Below are 16,767 nucleotides of genomic sequence, written 5' to 3' on the forward strand. Positions count from 1 at the left end.
CCTCAATGGATTCTGGCAAACCGACAATTCTTATATTGTTGCACCGGCTGCGGGACTCGAGATCAGTGACTTTGGCCAGCAGTTTAACATTGCTGTCCGTTAGCGTAGCACAAGTAGCCTCCAGGGCTAACATGCGTTCGTCCTGCAAGTTAGCATTGGACTCGAGCAAAGCAATTGTCTGCCCGTGCACGGTTTGACACAGTCGCTTGGATTCGGTCTAGTTTTGCTTCGAGAGTTGAGATGGCAGACTTAAAGTCGGCAGAGAGAGCTCTACGGTGGTCTTCAAGGAGGCCAGCCATGCCCGCCATGCTGAGATTGTTGCTAGCTAGCTCGGGGCTATCGGTCCTGGCGGTTTGTTCTTTTTTGTTGCTTTTCGCCGGTTTGGACGGCATACTACGGTGGCGTTGTGAGTGGAATAATATTAATGTTCACTTAATGTAAGTTAGAGAAGAGTTATGGGCTTCGGAAAAGTTACAACACAAAAGTTTGCGGGAGCAGAACTACGCACGTCTCTACTCCGTCATGCCCAACCGGAAGTCCTTCTGTACTCACATTTTGTAAATAATGTGTAAATGTATTACTGAATCATTTGGAAAGAGAGCAAAACAACGTTTAATAACACGTTAATGTGTTACATATCATTGTATATCTTTCTCACCTGTTTCAAACTGCCTACGCCCAATCTAAACTGTGCACCATGTACACATACAAGTTTCACTGCTGTTACAAAGGAAAAGCAATAATTAAATGCATCATGTATTAGTCATGAGCCATGCTTTTGGTAGACCCTGAAAGTTACAAGACATAAAAATGTAAACATCACTGATGTGAGCTGGCTGACTTTACAGTAATTGATGAAAAATAAGAATGTAATCACGTTGACAGTCTAGCAACAGAAATAATATGCCTTCAAATATATTCATTAATTTGTCAAATGTGACATACAATTATATTTCTATTTTAGATGGCTTTTTTATTTATTTACATTTAAAATAGTGCACATATTCATCAGCTCTTTCAATTTTCCATGTATTCATATTCATTTGTATATTTATTTACTTAGTTTAGCATTTATTCACGATCTTTTTTAAATGTAGTTCATGTATTTATTATTATATGTATGAATTTAATAAGAAATTACAGACTGTAAAGATATTTGTATGATGAAGCAAAAAAAAGGCCTAAAAACAAAATACATTTGAAAAGAATGTCTAAAGAAAGGAAAGTAACACAGTTCATTACCGAATATGGTTGTGGAGGCTTTTTTTTCTAAATGGTTTATACAGCCACAGGAACCTAATACACATCCATAAAAACTACAGAGTTTCTATTCCATTTTACCTTCTTCCCATTAAATAACATAAACCTCTGCTGATTTGATGTCTAAGTCATTGCATATAGCCCATTGTGTGTGTTTATTATGGTTCACAGGGTACACAATGTATGCGTCCTATGAAACACATGGAATTGCTAGTCTCTTTTTTACCTGCATGTGAGTACTACGCTGACTGTAAATCTTATTGGCATATGATTATTTCATGATTTACATAAAGTGTGAGATGAGTTACAAAACAATTTTGATATGTTAAGCGCCGAATCATTTACAAACATATTTAAATATTTTGTTGATCATTTGTTTATTATTCAATTAAAGCTTATAAATCACTTCCAGTTGATCGTTATGAAAACATTTTAACCAATGATAAGCCGATAATCAAGATTTCTCTTTTAAAACCATTTTTAGATTGATGCCAGCACCATACAGCTGATGACAGATGAAGACTTAAAGACTTTTCTGCCATCAGATGATGATCGCCTAGCAGTGTTGGGATTTTGTAGGCGAAAGGAATACAGTCACAACAAAACTGGAAAATCAAAGCTTTTTGAGCGCTTGAAAAGTAAATTGTCCAAAAGAAAACCCAATGATGAAGGGGAGAGCAGCAAAAACAGGATCAGTCTTCTTCTCTTGGTGTTGCCACAGCCATATATTTTGAAACGATCAGCTCGGATATGGTATTTCTTGAGAGCACAACTGAGGACAACTTTGACTTTTCTCTTTATCCCTCAGGAAGTGGATATGAGGATGTTTTGGAGAACAGCAACATTGTTTTTATAGGAGACATTGGTGAAAATGAGCACATTAATTTGGATGATACACTACCTCTTTCCCCATCAACAATGCCATCCAGTGAGCATAAGAGAATACTGGTTGTTCACAGAGGCCAGGTACTGCGAGAGCTCATTGCACATTTCTGTAATGAAGAACTTCAGGAGGTCGACTTCAAAATCAAGCTTGTGCTGCCGGACGGGAAAGCTGAGATGGCATATGACGATGGAGGAGTCGTCAGAGACTGCCTCTCAGAATTCTGGAAGGAATTCTATGAACAGTGCACTATGGGCAACACATTTAGAGTGCCTTTCCTCAGGCATGATTTTGGAGAGAAGCAGTGGGAAAGTGTCGGCCGTATCATTGCTTTCGGATGGGCAAGGGCAAAATATCTTCCTGTGAAGATCGCGCCCGTCATATTGGAGCAAGCTTCCTTAGGGTGTATCAAGAGTGATTTGGTGGAGAACTTCTTACAGTACATGCCAGAATCGGATCGTTCAGTGTTTGAGTCCTGGTGATCCGATTTTGACAGTGTGGACCAAGAAGAGCTTTTGGAAGTGCTGGACAACCACAGCTGCAGAAGAAGGCCTACAGCCAGCAATGTAGATGAAATCCTCAAGGAGCTTGCCCAAAAAACTCTTGTCCAAGAGCCTGCATATGTCATTGAACAATGGGCAAAAGTACTATGCACAGCTGGGCACAGCCTTCAGGACCTGCCATCATTGTATGAAACTCTACAACCAACGGCAAGAAAGGTTGTTAAGTCTCTCACCTTCCCAGAGTCCATCAATGTCCACCAGAAGGACATTCAAAAGTACCTAACGAAATACTTAAGGAATGCTGATATGCAGCATCTGTCTTGGTCCCTCAGGTTCTGCACAGGCTCAGATCTATTCCTGGGAAAGGAAATCATAATTGACTTTACCCAGATTCAAGGTTTTCAGCGAAGACCTGTGGCCCATACTTGTGGCTGCGTCCTGGAGCTGTCAATCCATTATGACAGCTTTCCTGACTTCAGCTCTGAGATGAACAAGGTGTTGGAGTCTAATGTGTGGGTAATGGACATAATCTGATCTGTCCAACAGGATCTGTTATTAGAGCAACTATTCCAGGCTGATGCCCCAGAAGGTTGTGAGTTCAATCCCAAATCATTCCTGCAGCAAATCATTCCTGCAGCAACTTGACATTTAATTAATTTGTTGTTTATAATCAGTGTTTCTTGTGTCTTTTTCATGGATGTGGATACATTGGGTAGGGGCCCAATGGGTGCAGGGGCCCATTAGGCCCTGGGAATTTGAAGAATCGTAAAAATACGTGTGGCTACTTGCCCACTACAGATGGGTTGGGCCGCGGTGGTTTCTTTTTTTAGTAATAATTTGTCCATGTCCACTTGTTCTAAAGAAGAACATGGCAGTTGACTGGCCCAAGTAGGTACAAATGTGTGTATTCTCGCCAAGTAGAATGAGGCTTTGTCTGGAAGTATGTGTGAGTTCAGTACACTCTAAATGCTATATGTGGGGATATGTGTAAGATCATTCCAAAATATATTTTGAAGATATCAAAATTCCTGAATCAAATTGTTTTCTTTCTTTATTTGTAATGGCAGTTTACAATGTTGCCAGTTGTTGTGCCTGTTAACATTACAACGGCTTTCATACTGTGCAGTCACATGTTTATTTTGACTAAATAAAAAGTTTGCTGATAGAGTATTGTTTGGTATTGCAGTATTGCTACTTGTACTTAGTTATTCGTCCATCGCTATAAATCAACCTTTATTTAAAAAATAAGAGGAATATAAATGAATGTTTTTAAAATGACTGAACACATGAATATTACAGCATGTGCCAAAAAAGTGCATACATTGATACAAAAGAGTTTATTTACATATTGGGAATAATATGGACATTATTAAACTGATACTCACTACATTGCATGATCTTCTACATTTTAGAAGATCATGCAACAACCGCAACAGGGTGTTTTAGAATCTAAAACACCCTGTTGAAGATGACCTATTAATGTACTATTCAGCACCACAGACTATAGAGTTACCATGCACACTTTGACTGATGCATGCAGTCACTGTCACAATCAAGCCCTTGGACAGAGGACTGGTAACAAGAGCAACTTCGAAGGAGCCTGCAAACTTTGCAAAGTGTATCTACCTGCAGGCCTACATTTAGGATACAATGAATATTTCAGAGCATATTGGTATACTGGTAGGCCTATTAAGGTGGCGCTTTTTCTCAAAGAACAAAACCATACTCTATTCCCCCAGCTCATCAATAATCATTTGTCGAAGTTTTACATAGAGGTCCATAATTTCATAAACATCCTCTGACATTGCCAGGCTGTGCGAGACATTAGTTCAATACATAGGTGAAACACATCCTCATCACAAGGATAGTCCTTAAAACAACAGTGTTCTCTACATGTTTCAACCTATGATCAGCTGGCTGCAAGAAACTCTGAACCCCATATAGGTCGGGAACCGCATACATTATGGAGGGACGACCATTAGGAGCCCGAGGGTTGTTGATTGTTCTTATGCGATGGTCATTCCAGACAGCAACAATGTGATCAAGCTCCTCCATATATTGGGTAGAAAAAGATTAAAAACGTTATATAATACTTTTTCTGTCTTTGCTGATAATAAATAGTTATTTAGGCTACTGTACCTGTATGGTATTTTGAAAGCAAAACTGGATCAAGGATTTGTCGAGGAAGCTGCCAACAAAATAGCCATCAGCCTTCATCTGGTCAAAATGGTCCATCCAAAATTGGGCGCATTCACTTCTCAAGGTGCCCCACCAGCGTTCAATCTGCTGATTCCCAGTACTTGGACCTAAAGTGACACACTCCATGCCATTCTCATCCTCAATGTTGTGCAAAAACTTTTGCATCCGTGCAACATCCGTGATCTAACCTTACTCTTTGTGGACAGCCATTGTTTTCAGTCACAGAATCTATAAAATAACCTGCAATAATACGAGGATCATTATTGGTTTTATATGCTTCCAGCCAGATCATTTTCCTTGAGAAGCCATCTTTGCAGCCACTTATGCATATGCCATAAGGCTTTAATTTGTTGTATCCATCAATGTGCCACACATAATTTGGCTCACGACTAACATACACACGCCGTCTCAAACGGTTACGTGCACGTAGGTCAACCCCATTTCCGTCCATCAGTCACAACAGTTGACGTACCGTTTCTCTGTCGGTAATCATACTGGACATCCAACATTTCTGGTGCATCCATCTGTAGCCATGCTGTTTGTCAGATGTTTGTAGCTGTTGTTCGATGAACGATGCCACTTCAGCTGCATCTGTCTTATTTTTTCTCTGCCAAAGCTTGTTCTTTTGTAGCTTCCTCTGTAGTGTCCGTAGGCTTAGTTTAATATTGTGTGATTCCTCCAAAACCACTAAAATGGCCTTATTTGTGAATCCGTGTCTAAAGTAGTCTTCAATTATAGTATCCATTAGTTTAGCTAAGTGTGTCCCACACACTTGCTATTGTTGCTTTGGTGTAAGGGATGAAAGCTAATTAAAAAATTGCTCTTATATGATAGTAAGTCATTTTAATGAGATAACTAAGTCAATATAATGAGATAGCTAAGTCAATATAATGAGATATTAAGTCAATATGAGATATTAAGTCAATATAATGAGATAGCTAAGTCAATATAATGAGATAGCTAAGTCAATATAATGAGATATTAAGTCAATATGAGATATTAAGTCAATATAATGAGATAGCTAAGTCAATATAATGAGATAGCTAAGTCAATATAATGAGATATTAAGTCAATATGAGATATTAAGTGAATATAATGAGATAGCTAAGTCAATATAATGAGATAGCTAAGTCAATATAATGAGATAGCTAAGTCAATATAATGAGATATCAAGTCAATATAATGAGATAGCCAAGTCAATATAATGAGATGACTTAAAAAATACAATGCCAATGCCAATGGCAATGTAAAAATACAATGCCATACAATACAATAAGGAGTACTCCTGCCCTGGTTCGCGTGCTGTTCAGATTCCGGTCTTGACAGCAGGAGAAGAGAGAGCGATCTAAAGACACAACGGGCTTATATGCAAAGAGAACGGGGAGGAGGTGTGCCGGATTCTCCTCCCATAGAGTCCATTCATTGGTTGATATAAAAGCGACGAGCCAGCAGAGGACTCACAGAAACAAGAGTCTTTTACCATTTAAGGTCAAACAGACGCATGGGGTGTACTTTCACACACCCACACATTTTGCAGAGACTTCCCTCTCTGTGGCCCCCCTCTCCCCTTAGTTCAATGTACACACAGTTTCACATACTTTGGTTATAGTTGACTAATACAAACAATATATGTACAACTTTAATATCAATAATAACAAGGAAAACATTACCTCTGCTCTCAAGCAGTAAAATAGTAGAATATCAGCCTCTATAGAGAACGTAAACCCATTTTCCCTTAGTTGTGTCACACGCACACTCATTTTCCTTCTTTTACCATGTAAGGTAACACAGACACATTGAGTGTCCTGCACGAACCTACATAACATATACAGAGAATGCACACTAATTTCAGAGATCTGAGCTATCTTCAAATAAGGGCATTCCCCTGCTCACATCTTACTTTAAATAATGGTTTTACTCATATTTCCAACTCCCTATTATTATTGATACAAAGTAATTAAACACACACATATATTTTAGACATGTATCATTCTAGCTACTTGGCATTCTGTGTTTAGATAAGAATGTGTCCTCTCCCCACATCCCCAGTCTCCTGTCATGCCAACCTGCTCCTTATTTCACATAAGTAATTTAAACACATTTAAGCCAACTACTGCACAAAGTTTTGGCAATTTAGTACTCACAACATGAAAGAATGAAACAGAAATAAATCAATAAAAACACAAGCACCAGTATAATTGAGCAGTTATGATACAGCCAGATGGCTACTGCAACACACACACATCCTACTCTGCTGCCTATAGCATATCTATATAAGGGTATTTCCTCTCTGTCTCCTTCTCCTGACAGGGAAGTTTTCACTTCTCATCTTTCCAGCTTCTTGTTCATATAAACTGCTACTATTAAATACAAAGTAATTAAGTACACACATGAATATATATAAAACACACTTCTTATATATCAGGGGACATTAAAATGAATATACCAAAAATTACACTGTATTAAACTTCCTGCTATAATATGTTAATTTAATTCTCTTCATTTCCCCCTTTTGATCTTATTTCCAAAGATCAACTTAAACAAGGCATTTGAAACATAACTACAGTCATTATTTTGTACTGTGTCTGTCCCAACTTTGTATATATCTATCAGAAACTGAGACCTAGAGTAGGCTACTTTAAACCTTTGGGAACAGCCCATCATACCAACTTCTTATGACAGTGGAGAGAGAGACCAAAACATGTTAAAAAACTGCGTCCTTGTCTGCTGAGTCTCCATACTCGTCCTCTCCCTCCGAGGCATAGGCCAACAGGGGCCTTTGATACGGAGGGGGAGAAGCAGCTTTGCCTTCAATGGTGGAACTGATTAGTCTGACACATAATGAGCGGATGCACGGCACACAACAACACCCACATTTTATTAAAATGGCCAAAAAAGTAGCTACAGAAATAAAAAGAGACATTATTAAACCCTTCCATTGACCAAACATGTTAGTAAACCACTCTTTAAGGGGATTGTGTATCCCTGATTGCTCATGCATAGTTTTAGATAGGGTACGAAGGCCTTCTAAGGCTTTAGTCACGGAACCGTCCGGCGCCGTGTTGTTGGGAATAAACGTACAGCACATATCCTTGAACATTGAGCAAACACCCCCTTTCTCCGCCAGAAGCATATCCAACGCCATCCTATTCTGCACAGCCATAAGGGACGTTGGACCCAATTGTTCAGCCAGGCCTTCTACCGCGTCCCTAGTGAGATTGGCCAATCGGAGTATGTTGTAATGTACATAGTTGATCCTTTCTACATTTTTGATAGGGGTAACAGGGAAGACGGCAGAGATAACTGGAAAACTTTCAAACCCTGCAGCTATTTGGTCAGCTAGTTTGTATTCATTAGGGACCCCTCGTGGAACTCCTATGGAATCGATGTAGGTGGGATAATTGAGGTATAAATCAAACGTGTTTCTGGTGTCCCTTTTAGCCAGTACATGTAGGGAGGCTTTAGGGTCCGTGGGCACCAGTTTTTCGCCTAATAACATTAGGGGGGCATGGAGACGCACCATAGCACACAATCCTTCAGATAATTCGGGGATACGGGTGTACAGGCGGTGGCCCCCACAATAATAATAGAGACCAGCCCTGGCCCAATGTCCTATACTAGTGCTAGACACGGTGTGGTTACACCAATCCGTAGGGATATTTCCTAGGTCAAAACGTGGAGATTTTTGGACCATGGTGAAACAGGTGTACCCACCGGCGCCTCTGCTAGGCGTGAATAGGCCTGTCCTAGTACCATTATCAATTGGAGGGAAAACCTTGGCCAGGGTGGTGCAGTTAGGAGGACTAGCCATCTTGGTCAGCTGTAACATACAGTTGTAACCCCAGGTATCTGTGGGAAACAGGGGCGCAGGGTCAGTGATTAATTGCGGGCGGGCCGTGGCACAGGCTAGGCATTCCCCTGCCATTTGTTCTTGGGCTGTCCGAGCCACCCATTTTAACCATAGATTGTCATCTGTGTATCCTGTGGCCATTTGGATGACGTCTAGAGGTTGAAGTTGGCTATAATCCCCCGTACATTTATTTGTGCATGTAATTTTAGACAGGTATTTAACCTTAGCTCCTGCCTGAGGAAGGTTTTGCTTTACCTTTGGTATAACTTTAATTTCGAAGAGGCCTTGTGGCGAACCCCTTCCTGCATGTACTGCGAGGACATAAAGTCCAGCGTCGGAGAGCACGACATTCTTTAGCGTTATGAGTACCGGATTACAAAACCTGGCGGAGCACGGAACGCCTGGGTTTCTCCTAACCACTTTCATTCTATATTTGAGGGATCTAACAATTTCCGCCGATCGGTAAGGTGGCATGTATCCCCAGTCATCAGGACCCGAATTTACTATGACACCGGCCCAGGACTCGCAGGAGCAACCGTAGGTGTATTTGACGAACACGTGAGGATCGCCTTTGATTATAACTGTACAGCCTTGGTAAACGTAAGGACTGCCTTTGACCTTATCTTGGATGCTTCTGTTATATACCGCTGGGGCTAAGCAGACGTATTTGGCTAGGTTGGAATAGGTCCTGGCGAGGTTTCCGCAGGGGGCAATTTTGCACAGGTCGATTTGTATTATTCCATCACTACCTTCTTGTAAAGAGAAGATTTGTTTAGGAGACATGGTGGTAACTACTACCTCATATTTGGCCCGTTTGACCCTAGTTACGGATTCATTTGGCGGGGGAGTGGAGTCTGGGTGGTCAATGAAATCACATAAGATTAAAATAATGGCAACAGTCACAGTAGAAAACAGGACTAAGCCTGTGAAACATTTCCAGTTCTCATACATGATTATGCTGTTAGCTCCAACTCTTCTAGTGTCAGTAAAAAACGTCTATGCTAACGTATGGTATTAAAACCCAAGTTATTAAGAGTGCTGTGGACCAATGGGTCATTCAACCTTGACTCTTTAAGCGTTAGAATGTACATACAGTAGGGCGAACAAATACACTATTATTCCCAATAGTATCTGTCTGTCTGTCTGTCTGTCTGTCTGTCTGTCTGTCTGTCTGTCTGTCTGTCTGTCTGTCTGTCTGTCTGTCTGTCTGTCTGTCTGTCTGTCTGTCTGTCTGTCTGTCTGTCTGTCTGTCTGTCTGTCTGTCTGTCTGTCTGTCTGTCTGTCTGTCTGTCTGTCCGCTCGCTCTGCCGTAGACCGGAAGTTTACAACCGCACACTCAATGAACCGGAAATGGAAATACATCATCCCGTGCAACTAGCCTATAAGAACTGGATACAGCGTGGGAGGCGGGGCCTCATTCATTCCTATGAGAGCTGCTCATTGGCGCATGAAAACAAAACGGCACAACTTTTGAGAGAGCGAAATGTCACAGATTACCCGTCATGTCTGAGAAGTACCCGTATGTGCGCTCATAGAGCATGCACAACTTTAACCACGCCCCCCAAAAGGCTCGTTCACATCAAGCACGTACATTTGCGTACACGTAACAGCTCCCCGCGTTCATGACAGCATGGTACTGGATTGTTATATGATGGATTTGATATTAACGAGGCGGCCGCAGCAGTTAGCAGCTAGCGGCTAGCTAGTAATTATGCTAAGTTACACATATTGAAGTAACCTGTGTTCCTAGTGTCCAGATATGAGTTTGCTTAAATATATCTGTATTTAATTACTTTGTATTAAATAGTAGCAGTCTGTATAACAAGAAGCTGGAAATATGAGAAGTGAAACATTTGTATTAAGAGTAGTGGAGATGTGAGAGATGAGATATCCTTATTTGGACACCACGTGACAAACATCTGGAAGGCATCAGAGTAAAATGTGTGTGCGTTCTATATATCCTATATATATGTTTTCTGTAAAGTTTTACTATTTCTCGCATTGCTGTAGGACTGCTTAAGAGCAGAGATAATGTTTTCTTCGTTATTATTGATATTAAAGTAACTTGCATGTATTACTTGTATTAGCCAACTATAAACAACTATATTTTAGACATATCTTAAAAATGCCAAGGGTGTGTGGAGCTGTGTGTATTGAACTGATGGGGGAGGGGGCTGGAGAGAAGGAAGTCTATGCAAAATACCTCAAACTTAAGAGACTCTTATTTCAGGGTCGCCTCGGCTGGCTCGCGCTGATTCGTTGCGACAGGCCATCGTTTTTGTATCTCCCAATGGATGACCCCTATGGGAGGAGCATCCACACAACTCCTCCCTTTCTAACTACATGTAGCCCTGTTGTGTTCTTGGTCCGGTCTCTTTTTCCTCCTGCTGCCAAGATAGTAAGATCTCCCAGCACTAGGAACCGAGCAGGAGTACTCCTTATGTTGTATTGTTGTTCTTTTACCATTAAAACAGATTATTGTTTATCCTTTATCCTGGTGTTTCGAATTCCTTCTTTTATAATTTGACCAGCTCATCAAGGGACGCGCAGAGCCGAGGTGGGCTTCAGACCACCGTCCTCAGTGCTCCAACACACATCAATCTTTATGTACTTTTATATTACGCTGATGTAACAGGATCTAGTGATATCCAAGCAACAGAGCTTCATTTAGCATGATACTTTTGTGGGTTGTACATGAAAACCACTTGGTAATATATAAAAATATACTGTATGTATTCTGAAGCCTGTTATGATTAATTGTGAGTTAAATCTTTATCTAAAAAGTAAAGCTGATGATGGATTACTGTGGTGGAGTTAAAATAACAATAGCCTATTTCTCTTTGAAATGTGATGGAGTAAAAGGATAGTAACTGTGATTATTCATGTTAAGTAGCCCACAAGTAACTAAAACATATAGTACTCGAAGGAAAGGTGTCAAATGTTTCCATAAATACCAATATAACACACTACAACACAGACTATAACACCCCTTGTTGTTAAATACCAACCATGTGTGTAAATAATGTAACAAAGTTAGCTTAATTAAAAAATAATTAATTAATGTCATATTTCAATTAGATAAATAAATACTTTATTTCATGTTATGTTATAATCGTTAAATATGGCATGATTTAATACAGTTTGTTTTACATGTTAAACCGATAGGCGTATGTGTTTCTTGTTTCTTGTAGCTAGGAACTAATGTTTGTTCATGTGCTGGTACTGCGTGTTTTGCTGTTACACAACTCAACGTGGGTTGACGTCTTTGTTTGAAGCTCTGCTGAAGTCTGTGACAAAGTTTAATGTGACAAAGTTATACAGAAAAGGAACTGTAAGATTAATCTCCTTTCACGACAAGCGGCCAACGAGGTATTTGTTTTATGTTTTCATATGTGTAGCACAATATGCTAATATGTTTGGCTATGTATACGTGTCATTCGGTGTTGTAGTTCTCACGGCGTAACGGAAGAGGGGAGGCTACATGATAAAAACTCCAATAAATAAACGCCCGTTTTAAAGAACCGACCTGTGTCTGTGTCGTGAAGAGAGCTACAATGTGTATATATTAGGGCTGTCAGTCGATTAAAATATGTAATCGCGATTAATCGCATGATTGTCCATAGTTAATCGCGATTAATCGCAAATTAATCGCACATTTTGTATCTGTTCTAAATGTACCTTTGAGGAATATTTTTCAAGTTTTTAATACTCTTATCAACATATGAGTGGACAAATATGCTTTATATGTGTGTTTATTATCATTTGAACAATGACAAATATTTGAATGAATATTAAACACAACAACCTGGAACCTCTCTCATACAATAATATACAATAATACTGTTGTGTGTGTGTGTGTGTGTGTGTGTGTGTGTGTGTGTGTGTGTGTGTGTGTGTGTGTGTGTGTGTGTGTGTGTGTGTGTGTGTGTGTGTGTGTGTGTGTGTGTGTGTGTGTGTGTGTGTGTGTGTGTGTGTGTGTGTGTGTGTGTGTGTGTGTGTGTGTATGGAGACACTGTGATGGATCGTTGGAGCTATGTGCAGCTCAAGGCATATGCTCGAATGGGAGCTGCCTGGACGCTGCAATCATGTTGCGCACTATCCGTGCTGAGTGTGCTGACTTTTCGTACATGTCCCACTGTCTGGCTACCTGCATAAAGTCAAGTGCTCAGCGAAATGTCGCTCCTCTGTTTTCATTGAAACAGCTCCTTATATCCGTTAGCGCAGCTAGCTAGCACCAGATGCTAACAACAGCAATACACGTAAGGTATGCCTCGCTCGCTCGCGCCACACATACACACACCCTCCCGGTCCTCCCAATGGCCAGTCGGTGCCTGCCGGTGAGCGTGGAAGTGTGGTCTGCCACAAGCGGGCGGCAGGAGCGGGGCTGTCAGCATCAGCTTGTAGATGGTATTTTAAACTCGATGCGCTCTGAAACTACGGGGCGGCCGAGGACAAAAAATACACATGCGTTAATCGCGTTAAAATAATTAGTGGCGTTATTAACGCGTTAACTTGACAGCCCTAGTATATATATATATTAGGGATGCCAGCGATTAATCGATTAATCGTTACAGTCTCCATAATCGATTATTATTTTTTTAAATCGATTATATTTTTTTAATTATTTTATTTTTATTTTTTTTCTGGCTTAGTTTCAACCAAAATATAGACTAATGCTAATAATAGTAATAGTATTAATAATTGTAAATGGCCATTGGTCACACCACCAGTTTGTTTTACTGTAAACTTGGAGGAAGCCTGCGTGCAGAGCAGACTGCAGCACGCTACACACCGACCCCGCCCCCACCCCCCCTCTCCCTCACACGTGCGACTAAAGATGAACAAAGCGGCAGGTAAAAAGAGTTCCTCCTCGTGGAACTACTTCGAACTTACAAGTCCAAAGGAAGTTAAATGCAAGCTCTGCGAAAAGACGTTGGTCTATCACAGCTCAACCTCAAGAATGCGTTTGCATTGGAGTGCGAAGCACGCCAAAGAGGTTACAGAGAAAGACGCAGCACAGCCGGCCATTACCAACTTCACTTCAAGGCCACGTCGTTGTGATGTCATGCGTGCAATGCATGTTTGTTGTTTGTACTGTTAAACATGTTCCAGTAAAGAAAACAACGGAATTCCTTTTGTCTGAGTTTTTCTTTTTTTCTCCCGCGGGGGGGGGGTCGGTCGATTAATCGATTATTAATCGCCAGGGCTGCCGATCAATCGATTTTAATCATGGTCAGTTTCTGGCAACCCTAATATATATGCCGCTAAAACTGCAATATATACCTGGCTGCTAAATCCTCAAAACTGTTACAGGATGTGTATTTTGTAAAACGTGTAACTTTTTTTTATTATAATTTCTTTTTTTTAATGTTTAATACTTCGTTTATGCATACTTTAAGTAACATCAGGATGTTTGTGGCTCTTTTCTGCTGTAACAATGTACATTGATTCTAATCTAATTGATATTATAAGACACGTTACAGCAAATACAATGGCACAGTTTGTGCAGAATATCAGTATGAGAAAACGACACCCTCTGTCCTTAGACCCTCACATCGTACAAGGAAAAACTTCCAGAGAAAAACTATTGCGACACTTGTTTTGTTTAAGATTATTTAGTGGAATGCTGTTGTAAACGATTGCATTGATCCGTACATCAATACCTTCACCCAGCTTTGCGGCCTCATATGAATGAAATAATCTTGTGGCTGGGAAAAATGTGAAAAAATAAATCTCACAAAGAGTGAGTTTCTGGTGTAATCATTATAATATCAAAGACAAGCACTTTTAACAATATATAAAATCATTCAGCAGCAGAGGTTGGGGTGGAAACAGCATTTCTAACTAAGATGATTACAATATTACAAGTTAAAAAAAATGTATATGTCCACTCAGGTGGACATTAAATATGCGTTAAAGTCTAAACTGAAAACGTGTACATTTGGAAAAAATGATAAATAAAGATGTGCAAACTTAAAATGACATTATAATAACTTAAGTATATTGATTTACGGCCCAAAAAGATACTGCAAATGAAGTATTTTCAAGAAGAACAGTAGCAGTAACAGTATGAAGTTTAGTTGAAATATAGCCAGTGATGCATGACGTCCACTTTAGTGGACAGGCGATTAATCATGATTTCCTGCAAACTTAAAATCAATACTTTGACAATTTATGAATTATATGATTCCTTAGTTGTTACTTGATGTCACCAAATGTTTATACCTGCAGGGAGCGCTTTCCATGAAAGGATTGGCAGGATATCGGCAGGTGACTTGGTCCATCTGGCTTTCTGTCGTTCATCTTGGTTTAGAGACATGTATCATGCACTTGCACTGACTTTCCACTGAGTAGCAGTGTATGGGATGATGCAATAGGGTCCTATGTAATGGCTAATGTGCAACTATGCCATCAAAACCCATGCATATACAAGAAAACACCTTTTGAAAAGCTGTCCACTGTAGTAGCCTCTATGCGTGAAAGGTTTAATAAAAAAAGTACATGGGAAACTTAAATATCCTGCAATATACCATTAGCAGAATAGGAACACATGTGCCAAAAAAATTCTAACATAACCAACACAAACTACTGGAAAGAATACACATGGAATATTTTCGTCTGTTACTTCAAGACCCCCCAAATTCAAAGTCTTAGTATTTGACCGTGTCTTGGATTGAGAAGGGCCTGATCCCTTCACTGCACAGTTCAAGGTTCAAGGTTTTTATTTGTCATACAAACATAGCTACAGTGTAGTTATGACGATGAAAATCTTAGGTCACAGGCTCCTCCAACAGTGCAACACAATAAAACAGATAAACAGAAAAATATAGCGCAGGTAAATAGTAAATACAAAAAGAAAAATATTTAAAAAATAGTGAAATAGTGCAATAAGAGTCTAAATGCAAGTTATTGGAATATGATATATTAGATAAATAATTTCTAAATAGCAGCCAGATGAATGTTATGGATGTTTCAACAGGTGTTAAACAGTCTTATGGCTTGTGGGATGAAACTGTCCCTGAGTCTGGTGGTTTTAGTCCTGATGCTGCGGTAACGCCTGCCAGACGGCAGCAGACAGAACAGTTTGTGGCTGGGGTGATGGGGGGTCTTTTGTAATCCTGAGGGCCTTCTTCCTGAGCAGCTCCGTCCTGGTGATGTTCTGTGCAGTTTTCACCACCCTCTGTAAAGCCTTACGGTTGAGGGCGGTGCAGCTGCCGTACCAGGCCGTGATGCAGCCAGTCAGGATCCTCTCTATGGTGCACCTGTAGAAGGTCAGGATGCTCTCTATGATGCACCTGTAGAAGGTCAGGATCCTCTCTATGGTGCACCTGTAGAAGGTCAGGATCCTCTCTATGGTGCACCTGTAGAAGAATAACGTTATTAGCACATTTTACAACTTGAGGACCGAATGTTTTTAATAAGGGCTATGCAAATGTTCATACTGGGTAGTTTATTTAGTTTAAAAAGATTATCCAATGATTTACAGACCACTCTTTCCCAATGTAAGTCAATGGGAAAAAGTGTTTCCGGGCCCAGCAACCTATGCGGAAGTGTAGTACCGCCGTTTGGCAACAACGATTATTTTCCTCAGAGTCCGGTGCACTTCCTGGGGGCTTGACACACACACGTTACCAAATAAGGAGTGAGAGTGACGCGTAGCCAAAACCTGAAGCTGTGATACACTCTGGTAGCTACCATTAGGAGCTAATATTAATTCTCCGGTTTTTACATAAAAATGGAATTATGGATGATCAATAATTTTTTCAAAGTGACAGACACATTGGATTAACCTTCAGCCACGTTATTCTCATTTTAATGCCATTGAACACAACCTTTGATCAGAACAACAGCTAAAGGTGAGCATATCTCCGTGTTTTACTGCCTAAAGCTACGTCGTGTGTTGTCTGTATTTGCTTCCCCTGTCGCAAGTTCTGATCGCTCAGTGATGATACTTATATTTCTATAATCTGTGGAATCTCAGCATGTTAGCTAAACTTGTTTGTGCAGATCCGAGAAGTATATCGATCGATTTATAACTAGAGTTTTGTGCTAAGTGCGTTAGCATGTTTTCC

Source organism: Gymnodraco acuticeps, unplaced genomic scaffold, assembly GCF_902827175.1.
Source record: "Gymnodraco acuticeps unplaced genomic scaffold, fGymAcu1.1, whole genome shotgun sequence".
In the NCBI taxonomy this organism is placed as follows: Eukaryota; Metazoa; Chordata; class Actinopteri; order Perciformes; family Bathydraconidae; genus Gymnodraco; species Gymnodraco acuticeps.